This window comes from Somniosus microcephalus, chromosome 3 (genome assembly GCF_052327205.1).
Source record: "Somniosus microcephalus isolate GS21.2 chromosome 3, FLI_Smic_1.0, whole genome shotgun sequence".
NCBI lineage: Eukaryota > Metazoa > Chordata > Chondrichthyes > Squaliformes > Somniosidae > Somniosus > Somniosus microcephalus.
Window position 1 is genome coordinate 270,443,424 of NC_140989.1, and position 12,116 is coordinate 270,455,539.

General features: G+C 44.4%; 1 protein-coding gene across 3 annotated transcripts in view; it reads right to left on the reverse strand.

Annotated features, from left to right (window-relative positions):
* acot11a (acyl-CoA thioesterase 11a) overlaps window positions 1-9,648 on the reverse strand; it is a 101,193-nt gene extending 91,545 nt beyond the window's left edge. For 2 of the 3 annotated variants that reach the window (XM_085982492.1, XM_085982491.1), the window contains exons 1-3: window positions 9,592-9,625; window positions 9,082-9,148; window positions 48-88 (exon numbers count right to left, since the gene is read on the reverse strand). The gene's annotated coding sequence lies outside the window, so the exon portion shown is untranslated. Of the gene's footprint in view, window positions 1-47; window positions 89-9,081; window positions 9,149-9,591 lie in introns of all 3 variants that reach the window. The other variant, XM_085982490.1, reaches the window with a different exon arrangement.
* Window positions 9,649-12,116: the final 2,468 nt, after the last annotated feature.

The following is a 12,116-nucleotide window of genomic DNA, read 5'->3' on the forward strand; positions in this document are numbered from 1 at the left end:
CAGTTTGATTAAGTAGCTGTTAAGGTAATCAGCAAATCTTGTCATACCTGAATCTAGAATCACGTGATGCTTGTTCACAAGCTAATAACTGGGAAAATGAGAAAAGGAGAAAATAAATAAATGCATCCCTCCTCCTCCCACACCCTTTCCCCTCCCCAACGAGCATAATCCCCTTCAAAGAGTCAGCGATACCAGCAACTGCTGGGTTTTTGCGGAGTATTGGGGCCGGGGTGGGGCAGAAGAGAGGGTACAGAGAACTGGGAAGAGAAGTTAACTTGTCATACACATACCTTTTTTCAAGTCACTTGCAATTGAGTTCTTATGCATGAACAGTACGGTGAGATTTTCACAAAATTTGACTCCTGAATACTTAAACTTCTGCCCACAATTAAAGTAGCACAGGATTGAATATTCTGCATAGATAGTGACTGTAGGGCAAGTTCACCAACCCGCGGCTCCCAGCAGGGAGCCACATCATAATTGAACAAGGGTCAGTGAATTGACAGTAGCGTTGTATCCCTGACCCGTACTCTTGTCAAGCGTGGCTCCCCAGTGGGAGTGTGGGACCTGTGAATTCACCCTTGTCTTGTACAACCAGGATCACAGTCGTTTGAGTCCCCAATCCCAACAGGGACTGGGCAACAGGAGTGCTTTTGAGGGTCAGAATCGATCCAACACAAAATCTTTTCTTCACCCTGAACTGTAAAAACTTTTATAGATATGTGAAGAGAAAAAGATTGGTGAAGTCAAGCGTAGGTCCCTTACAGTCAGAATCAGGGGAATTTATAATGGGAAACAAAGAAATGGCCGACCAACTAAATTCATACTTTGGTTCTGTCTTCACAAAGGAGGACACAAATAACCTCCCAGAGATGCCGGGGAACATAGGGCCTGATGAAAGGGTGGAACTGAAAGAAATCAGTATTGTAGGGAAATGGTGTTAGGAAAATTGATGGGACTGAAGTCCGATAAATCCCCAGGGCCTGATAATCTACATCCCAGGGTACATAAGGAAGTGGCCCTAGAAATAGTAGATGCATTGCTGGTCATCTTCCAGAACTCGATAGACTCTGGAACAGTACCCATGGATTGGAGGGTAGCTAATGTTACCCCACTATTCAAAAAAGGTGGTAGAGAAAAAGCGGGGAATTATAGACCGGTAAGCCTGACATTGGTAGTGGGGAAAATGCTAGAATCTATTATAAAAGATGTAAATAGCAGAGCACTTGGTAAGCAGTGACAGGATTGGACAAAGTCAACATGGATTTACAAAAGGAAATCGTGCTTGACTAATCTACTGGAATTTTTTGAGGATGTAACTGGTAAAATAGATAAGGGAGAACCAGTGGATGTGGTGTATTTGGACTTTCAGAAGGCTTTCGATAAGGTCCCACATAAGAGATTAGCATGCAAAATTAAGGCACATGGGATTGGGGGCAAGGTATTGACTTGGATAGAGAACTGGTTGGCGGACAGAAAGCAAAGAGTTGGAATAAACGGGTCATTTTCCGAGTGGCAGGCAGTGACTAGTGGGGTACCGCAAGGATCGGTCCTAGGACCCCAGCTGTTCACAATATATATTAATGATCTGGACGAGGGAATTGGATGTAATATCTCCAAATTTGCAGACGACACAAAGCTGGGTGGGAGGGTAAGCTGTGAGGAGGATGTCGTGAAACTCCAGTACGATTTGGACAGATTGGGTGATTAGGCAGAAACATGGCAAATGCACTATAATGTGGATAAATGTGAGGTTATCCACTTTGGTGGCAAAAACAGGAAGGCAGATTATTATTTGAATGGCAATAGATTGGGAGAAGGGGAAGTGCAAAGAGACCTGGGTGTTCTTGTGCACCAGTCGCTGAAGGTAAGCATGCAGGTGAAGCAGGCGGTTAAGAAGGCAAATGGTATGTTGGCCTTCGTAGCAAGAGGGTTCGAGTACAGGAACAAGGATGTCTTGCTACAGTTGTACAGGGCCTTGGTGAGACCGCACCTTGAGTATTGTGTGCAGTTTTGGTTGCCTTACCTGAGGAAGGACGTTCTTGCCATGGAAGGAGTGCAGCGAAGATTCACCAGGCTGATACCTGGGATGGCAGGAATGACGTATGAGGAGAGATTGTGTCGATTGGGATTATACTCACTGGAGTTTAGAAGATTGAGAGGGGATCTCATCGAAACCTATAAAATTCTGTCAGGCCTGGACAGACTAGATGCAGGAAAGATGATTATGATGCCCGGGGAGTCCAGAACCAGGGGTCATAGTCTAAGGATAAGGGGTAAGCCATTTAGGACTGAAATGAGGAGGAATTTCTTCACCCAGAGAGTGGTGAACCTGTGGAATTCTCTGCCACAGAGGGCGGTGGAGGCCAGTTCATTAAATATATTCAAAAAAGAGTTGGATATATTTCTTAAGGCTAAAGGGATCAAGGGATATGGGGAGAAGGCAGGGACAGGGTACTGAATTTGGATGATCAGCCATGATCTCATTGAATGGCAGAGCAGGCTCGAAGGGCCGAATGGCCTACTCCTGCTCCTATCTTCTATGTTTCTATGTAACTAGTCAGTGAAGAATTCCAACATGGAGTGAGGCTATGGTTAGTGCTCATCAAATCCAAAGTAACACCATTGTAGTTACTAGGCCACTCCTACACCTTTTACATGCATGCAGTTTGTCTCACTACAGGGTTTATCTGCTGCCTTTTACTAGAGGTCGTCTATGCCCACTTTACCTTTAGTTTCTGCAGTTGAAGGGAATTGGTGCAGAAAATGACAGTGGAAGACAGCTAATCAGAAACAACTTGTAACATGTACTGATAGCAAGAGAGATACAAGCCAACCTAGAGCTCACCAGATAAGATGACATTAATCAAGTAAATAGCAGTGAGTGTGGAACACCTTACACCACTGTGCCATTTGAGGAGGTACACAAGTAGCAGAGACTGAAACTGGCCTTCACCTTGCTGATCAACTATGGGTGAAACTGGCAAAGAGACGCAGTCAAAGAATGGTTACAAAAAAGGACATTGATACATTTAAGGACCTAGCAAAGGAGTCTCAGTTCTGAGTCGTAACAAGCAATTTGCCCTGCTTGCTGACCTGCCCAAGCAGAGAGATGTGGAGAGGCTGTGGGATACGTACAAGGAGGCTGTGTTAAAAGGGGATTGGAATACAAAATGAAGGAAGTGTTGCTTCTGTTGTACAGAGCCTTGGCGAAACCCCACCTGGAGAATTGTGTTCACGTTTGGGCAATGGACCTCAGGAAGGATATATTGGCCTTGGAGCGGGTACAGCGCAGATTCATCAAATTGATACCAAGGCTTATAGGGTAAAATTATGAAGAAAGTTGCATTAACTTGGTTTGCATTCCCTGGACTTTAGAAGCTGGAGAAGTAATCTAATTGAGGTGCTTAAAATGATAAAGGGATTCGATAGGGTAGATATAGAGAAGCTGTTTCCTCTGGTGGGGGAATCCAGAACAAGGGGAATAATCCTAAAATTAAAGTTAGGCCATTTAGGAGTGAAATCAGGAAGCAGTTTTTCCACACTAAGCATCATGGAAATCCGGAATTCCCTCCCCCCCAAAAGGCTGTGGATGCTGGGTCAATTGAAATTTTCAAGACTGAGATTGATAAATTTTTATTAGGTAAGGGTATCAAAGGACATGGATCAAAGCCAGGTAAATGGAGTTGAGGTACAGATCAGCCATGATCTGATTTAATGGTAGAACAGACTCAAGGGGCTGAACAGCCTACTCGTGTTCCTATCTTCCAATGTTCCTCTGAGAATAAAGGAAGTGCTCAAGTCAAAGAGCATAAAGCAGGAAAATTAGCACAAGCCAGAAACCAAGAGGAGGTTAAGCGGACAAAATTACAGATGATTCAATTGTGGATAAGAACAGAAGAAATGATAAGCACAACGGTGAAAAAAGTCTTCAAGTTAAGATGGGACCATGAAGACTTCTGGCTGAAGAAAGCAGCAGAAATGGAAGAAGGGGATAGACAAACTGCATGAAACCAGTTGTGGATGTGTTGATGGAAAGATTATTGGAAAAATGTAGGACAAGGCCAGAAAAGAAGAACTTAAGTAGAAAGTGTTATAGCCCTGTGACAGCGTTAACAGCATGTGTCCATAAAGAAGCAGACCAAACAGAAAATTTGAAGTGAATGTGGGATTGGAGCTTAAATGGGAAAATGCAGAAAGTTTCACTGTCATCCAAACAGAAAGTACTTCAGATTTGGAAATGAGCAGTAATAATTTCTATATAAAAACACAAGAACAGGAAGGAGTATAAACATTGAAAAGGCATTTGCCTGCATTGCGAGTGCTCCAGAAGGTGTTTGTTAGGGTGCTCCTAAACGTGGTGCAGTATGGATGAGTTACTTTTGACAATCAGCTGCGGGACCTGAAGAGGGAAATTGATTGATGACAAGGTATTGAGGCATCTATGGCCGATTCCTACTCCTGATCACGATACAGTCAACACTACTGGAAAGTGTCTGTGTGTCGGGGGGTAGATATCAGATGAGCACAGGTTTGGACATTTAGATGTCCCCCGACCAACCTGCAACACTCACTATCTAGGCTCAACATGAAGAATTCCCATTTAGACAAGGTACCAGAAGGTGGCTGGTGCTCATGGAACAGTACACCAAAAAGAACCAGTACATTCAGGGGGGAAGGGATTAATTGGGAAAGGAAAATATCCTCTTCTGTTTGGATATAATAAAAGAATCCCCAACAATAAAGCCACGCAAACCTCTGAAATGTCTTCTGTACATAATAAAGCAGCTCCACTGTAAGTAGAAAATTTCTGAAAACTCTGCTCTCAGAATATGAGATGAATACAGTTTCACAGCAGCTAAATGACAGTTCACAGAGGAGTGTCTGTACACTGGATGTTTTCAGTTGCTGTGTTGGGCACATCCTTCCTGGTTCCAACTAATGAGGTTAGATTAGGAAATTTCCATCAGATACAGTTCCTTATTTACCCTCTGCATTCAATCCAGCACTTGGTACATTAGCAAGTACATTACTAAAGACAAAGGGCAGAATACAATCAGCAAAAGTAACTTTCTGCTGATTATTTTTCAAAACAAACAGATCAAATTTATATTACTATTACGCACACATTGCTTCTCCTTCCACCAGCATCCCCGAACACACCAGCCTGGACGTTCGAATCGGGTCCACCCAATTTACAGGTGTAAATCGGGCAGACCTGGTTAGAAAAGTGGAGAGAGATCTGATGCTCATGCATTTCCAGGGGTGATGACAATGTGTAAAGGAAGCCCCCGCCTAAAACAGGCAGTAGCTTCATTTTAATATTCGCTTGGGGAAGGGGACCTCCCGCACGCTATTTTCCAAAATTCTGCCACGCAGGATGTCCATCCTTAATTGTGTCCATGTGAACTGGGTATCCAGGGTTGCTAGGCTGCGATAATTATGTGGCCATTTCCTGACCATTTTTTTCAGCTAGCACTAAAGTCCTTGTGAGCTTTTGTGCCAATTTATTCCAATTTTCTCCGCCAGCACCAATAAACCTAACAATGGGTTTCCCCAATAGGAATTCCTCATTTGACAGGTTTGGAAGAGAATCAATGGAGGGTTGCCAGGCAGGTTAGGCTATATAAGAGATGCTCTGTGACCACCTGCCTGTACCCGCACACCCACATCTACAGAGGTGAATATACCGAAATTTGGCAGATGATTAGTGCAGGTGGAGGCTCCTATTCCCAAAGAAAGCCGAGACAGCAGGCCTATTAGGATATGTGAATGCCTCAGACGCACCCAATCTCAGTATGTCCTGCTTTTGGTGGTAGTGCATGCAAGAAGGCATGCCAGGGTGATCAACAGCCATCTTAGCCTGATTAGCTGCACCCACCAAGATGCCAAAAGCCAAATCCGCATTGTTCAAACTACATGGGGATGACCATGGAGAACTACCTTCACAGGGTTTGAGTCGTAAATACAGAGCTGTACCATCTGTTGCTAGGATACTTGGAACCCTTCCAACAGCCTTTAGATTTTTTGTTAGCCTATTCTGCCACTTCTCTTTAATTATCCACATCCTATTAAATTTCATCTACATGCACTTTTCTGCTCCCACCACTCCTGCGCTGCCCACACCTGTCCAAATCTACACCTGAAGCTATGCTACTGAACAAATCTCAGAAAATTGCGTGGAACAACACACCTCCATTTGAATCTGTCTAAAATTCACTTCTAAATATTCAGATCTAAACAGCACCCATGTTGGAAAATCTAGGCTAACTCATGCTGAGGTACAGTTCCAGAGGAAAAGGGTGCCCTCTGGTACCTCACCTAAGCAGTCATTCTCCAGCTACAAACACAGACAAGTGTTGACAGGCTACTGAATCACAGAGAAGGCATCGCAGCCAAGCTCAATCCCATTTTCATCCAGTGTCCACACACGCACTTTCCAACAGAAAGTTCATGCATAGCGCTCATGAATGAGAGGAGAATTGTAGCTTGCAAATTGCTGCCTTGGCTGAGATCAGCAAAGTCAACACAGACTGGAGGTCAAACTTGGGGCCTTCCTGGTCTCTATGGCTCAGTACCACTAGATGGTACATTTATTCACTGAGCCATCAGGGCACTAACACAGCAATTATGGCCTTTAAAAAAAAAAAAAAGTTTAGCATCTACTTTACTAATAAATCTGCATTTATTAGATTTATGCAACTTAAAAACTCACATGATTTGAGGCAAATGAAAGACTCATTGTTTTGTCAATCTTCATCATCCGCTACATTGTCTGCCAAAGGTTTTTTCTTATAAATTCAAACCCAAGCCTCATTTCTAAGCTACTACTTAAAGGGGAAATGCTGTGCATGCAAATATTTAATGAATCATTGTAGTAATTGGAATTTGGAATACAAAAATAATATGCCATGCAGCACCAGATTTTAGCTCTATTACTAGTGAGGTCACTTCACCTGGGACAAATTGACAGCCTTACCCAGTTAGGAGGTATACTGAACTGGGTCAAAGCAACAGCCTTACCCTGTGAGGGGACATACTGAACTGGGTCAAAGCAACAGCCTTACCCTGTATGGGGACATACTGAACTGGGTCAAAGCAACAGCCTTACCCTGTGAGGGGACATACCGAACTGGGTCAAAGCAACAGCCTTACCCTGTGAGGGGACATACTGAACTGGGTCAAAGCAACAGCCTTACCCTGTATGGGGACATACTGAACTGGGTCAAAGCAACAGCCTTACCCTGTGAGGGGACATACCGAACTGGGTCAAAGCAACAGCCTTGCCCTGTGATAGGGGATCCCAGATCTGTTTATTCTTCTTCAGCACAGATCTGTGCAATGTGCTGTCTGACTTTGCCCCCCACCCCACCAGTATGAACTGAATGTACTCGAAGACTGTTCAGCTCTACATGGTGGCATGAAGAGGGCAGAGAGAAAAGGGACAGGAAGAATAAGAACTGTTAAATTTACTGTACTTAAAAGGTTAATTTGTAGAATAACTTTTGGCTGAGGGAGGACAGTATTACCACTCAAAATAGAAACCAAATGCCTGATGGCAATTTTGTACTTTTCTGACTAAAACAGACCACTGCATCAGAACATATAAATTACAGGACAGCAGGTCATTCAGCCCATTATGCCTGTACTGGTCACCACTAGGTCTTCAAGGGGAGCAATCTACTCTTAATCCATTCTGTTGTCCATTCTCAGTATCCTTTTATATTGTTCCTTTTCAAATACTTATCCAGTTCCCTTTTAAATCATGTTATAGCCTCCGCTTCATTCACCACTTGTGGCAAAACATTCCACATTCTAATAACCCTCTGTGTGAGGTTTTTTTCCTGACATCCCACTTCATTTTTTTCCGGTGATAATCCTCAGTCTATGTTCCATGTTCCCTTGTTGCTGACGTTAAACCGAGGCCCCGTCTGCTCTCTCAGGTGGACGTAAAAGATCCCATGGCACTATTTCGAAGAAGAGCAGGGGAGTTATCCCTGGTGTCTTGGCCAATATTTATCCCTCAATCAACATAACAAAAAAACAGATTATCTGGTCATTATCACATTGCTGTTTGTGGGAGCTTGCTGTGCACAAATTGGCTGCCGCCTTTCCCACAATACAACAGTGACTACACTCCAAAAGTACTTCATTGGCTGTAAAGCGCTTTGAGACGTCTGGTGGTCGTGAAAGGCGCTATATAAATGCAAGTCTTTCTTTACATGCCAACCAGTAGAAACAATCTTTCCATATTTTCCCTCTCACAACCAATCAAAATTTTGAAAATGTCTTCTGAACCTTCTCTGTTTTAGTTTGGAAATAAAACAATGTTTTGAGCATTGCTTCATAAGTATAACCTTTCATTGTTGGCATAATTCCAGTGAATCATCACTGAAACCTTCCGTGGCTTGAATATCCTTCCTACAAGTGTGCCCAGAACTCCAGCTGTGGCCTAACCTTTCTTCTTCTTCTTACTTTTACATTCAATGCTCCTGTATATAAAACCCAGAATCTCATTTGCCTTTTTAATGGCCTTTTTCCCTGCAATTCCACCTTTAAAAGATCTTTGCACTACATCTGCACACCTAGATCACTCTCTCTGTTCCTTCACTTAAAGAATTTTACATTTCACCATTTTCCCCAAATGTACAGTTCACTGCACTGAAATGAATCGCCATCTATTTTCCCTTCAAACTTACTGCTTCTTGCCCTTCATTTTACAACATTTAATGCATGCAGCTTTTTTGAGTGGGTGGAAAAAATAATCCAATAATAGTTTATTGGGGCTTTTTCAAAAGGAACAAGGGTCCATGTTTCAGGGTCAATATTAAGGTACAATTTTCTGAATCAGTTGGGGCAGCTATTGTAAGAATGGCAATGTTTAAATGTCAAAGACCTTCCCTCCCACCCACCCACCACCATTAGCAGTGACTATACTTCAAAAGCAATTCATTAGTTTGTTTGGCACGTCCTGAGAATGTGAATGGTGCTATATAAATGCAAGTCAAATACAAAACTGACAAGGCGAAAATTAAAAAGAAAGTTCCCCCACTTAATCGTGGATATGCAAAATATACTCACAAAGTTCTAACAAATACTCTACGGACCATGGTAGTTCCTGAATTGGTGCAACCATATGATTAATATGCTATAAAAAAAATGAAAAATGAATAAAGTAAATTATTAAATGTAGCCAAGTGAGAGGATAGGATCTGGGATTGCGAGCTGTCCGCACGCTGAGCGTCAGCACATTACCCGTCACTGGGGCTTGTGCAATCTCCAGACCACGCGAACTGACCCAGTCCAATCCAGCCCTGGCCTGGGTCAGAAAACTACAGGGACTTCAGAGAGGGTTAGTAACACAGGGGGTCAGTACCGACTGACCTTACCCACCGGCCCCGCTCCCGAGCACAGGCCGAACTCGACTCTGACATAATTCGCTTCTCCACATGCACTTTTATAGACCCGACTCCTCCGCCCGGAGCTCGGCGGGCGAGAGGAGGCCGGCCTACGGGACTGCCCGGGGTGGGGAGGAGCCCGGGGGTCGAGTCTGGGTCGGAAGCCCTGACTGCCCATAAGTTTGTTACTCACCGACTCGCCCGTCACTGCCCACCTGGAGCGGGTGCCTCCGACTGACAGAAGTAACAGCGGCGCGCAGTGGCTGAATGTACCCACAGTGAGGCAAACCTGGCACTTCGCCAACGCCTTGCCACCCCTCCGGGCGGCCGCGGCACGGATTATGCGCTTGTTTTAATTTTGCTCATTTTTCTCTCCTGGAAAGAGACTGTCAGTCCTCTGGTCCCAGATACCATCCCTGGTCTCGTGAATTATTACAACTTATATTTTCTATAGCATTCCTTATGAACAATTACATTTATATGGTGCCTTTAACGTAGTAAAACTTTCCAAGGCGCTTCACAGGAGCATTATCAAACAAAATTTGACCCCGAGCCACATATGGAGATATTAGGGCAGATGAGCTTGGTCAAAGAGGTAGGTTTCAAGGAGCATCTTAAAGGAGGAAAGAGAGGTGGAGAAGTTTAGGGAGAGAATTTCAGAGCTTACGGCCTTGGCAGCTGAAGGCACGGCCGCCAATGGTGGAGCGATTAAAATCGGGAATGCGCAAGAGGCCAGAATTGGAGGAGTGTAGATATCTCGGAGGGTTGTAGGGCTGGAGGAGGTTACAGAGATGCCTCCGGGCATTTTACAAGGCAGTGTAGCATGAACAGGAGGGATAAAGGGTAGCTGGGGTTAGGAGGGATGAAGAGCCTTGAGGCTGTTGGAGGAAATGCCAAGACTGAGATGCTGAGGGAAGGAGTTCCAGAGGGTGAGGGCATAGTGGCTGTGCGAGTGGGAAACTAGAACAAGCTAAGGCTGAAAGATGAGCATAGGGCTGGGGGAGGTAGGACGGTGAGGTCATGGAGGGCTATGAAGATGGGAATCTTGGTTGATTGAGGCACGAAAAGCCAGTGAAACAGGGGTGATAAAGATGCGGGCCTAGTGCAGGTGAGGCTGTGGTGTCGTGGATAAACTTGTAATTTATAGAGGGTGAAAGTTGGGAGGCTGGCAAACCGAGCATTGGAAAAGTCCAGCTTGAAGGTGATAAAGAGGTGGATTAGGGAGGGGAGGAGGCAGGTGATGTTTCAAGAAAATGTTCTTGATGCCACATCAGATGTGGAGGAAGATGCTGAGCCTCTCTCCCTCAACAAACTGTTGCGATTAGGTCAATTGAAAATTTCAAAACTAATATTGATAGATTTGTGTTAGTCTTCTGATAGCCAATTTAAATTTTTTAATACTATTTGTTCTGTTCTCGTTTCAACCTTAAAATTAACAACTTTATCATCACTAGACCCCAAATGTTCCCTTACTCCAACTTGCCTGATTACTCTGTCCTTGTTAGATAGGGACACTTTTTTATTTGTTCATGGGATGTGGGCATCACTGGCAAGGCCAGCATTTATTGCCTATCCCTAGTTGCCCTTGAGAAGGTGGTGGTGAGCCACTGCAGTCTGTGTGGTGAAGGTACTCCCACAGTGCTGTTAGGGAGGGAGTACCAGGATTTTGACCCAGCAATAATGAAGGAACAGCGATATACTTCTAAGTCAGGATGGTGTGTGACTTGGAGGGAAACTTGGTGGTGTTCCCATGCGCCTGCTGCCCTTGTCCTTCTAGGTGGTAGAGGTCACAGGTTTGCTTTGTCTTGGATGATGTCCAGCTTCTTGAATGTTGTTGGAGCTGCACTCATCCAGGCAAGTGGAGAATATTCCATCGCACTCCTGACTTGTGCCTTGTAAATGGTGGAAAGGCTTTGGGGAGTCAGGAGGTGAGACACTTGCTGCAGAATACCCAGCCTCTGACCTGCTCTTGTTGCCACAGTATTTATGTGGCTGGCCCAGTTAAGTGACCCCCAGGATATTGATGGTGGGGGATTCGACGATGGTAATGCCGTTGAATGTCAAGGGGCGGTGGTTAGACACTCGCTTGTTGGAGATAGTCATTGCCTGGCACGTGTGTGGCGTGAATGTTACCTGCCACTTATCAGCCCAAGCCTGACTGCCTTCAATAGTGCCGTCCCCCTTATGAGTTATCTTTCTGTTATTTGTGGCCCAAGAACTTGAAATGCTATGTTCTATCCATTATGTTGAGCTATGCATTGGCTTGCCTAACCTGTGTCTCACTAATATGTCCAGTCCATGACACAGGGAGTGATACTAAGATCACTACTCTGGAAGTACTTTACTTCAATCTTTTTCCTAGCCTCTGAAATTTCTATTGTAGGACCTCTATTATACACCTACCGATTTGTTGGGTTCCCATGTAAACTATTGTCTCTCTTCTCCCCTTCCCATCACAGGGTCTTATTCACTCACTTGGTCAAATCCTGAGCCCAAGCATCCAGGACACAACACACCATTTCAGATGCTGCCTGACCTGCTGAGTAGTTCCAGCATTTTCTGTTTTTATTTCAGCCTCCTGGTTGTGCTTGCAGAAGATTCCATCAATCCCTCTTGATATGGAGTTCCCTACAACTCAGTTCTACCTTTTAATCGTAACTGTTTCCTGTTCCCTTGAGTAACCACGGTGGCCTGTTTCTAGTTACCATCCCCCACCAT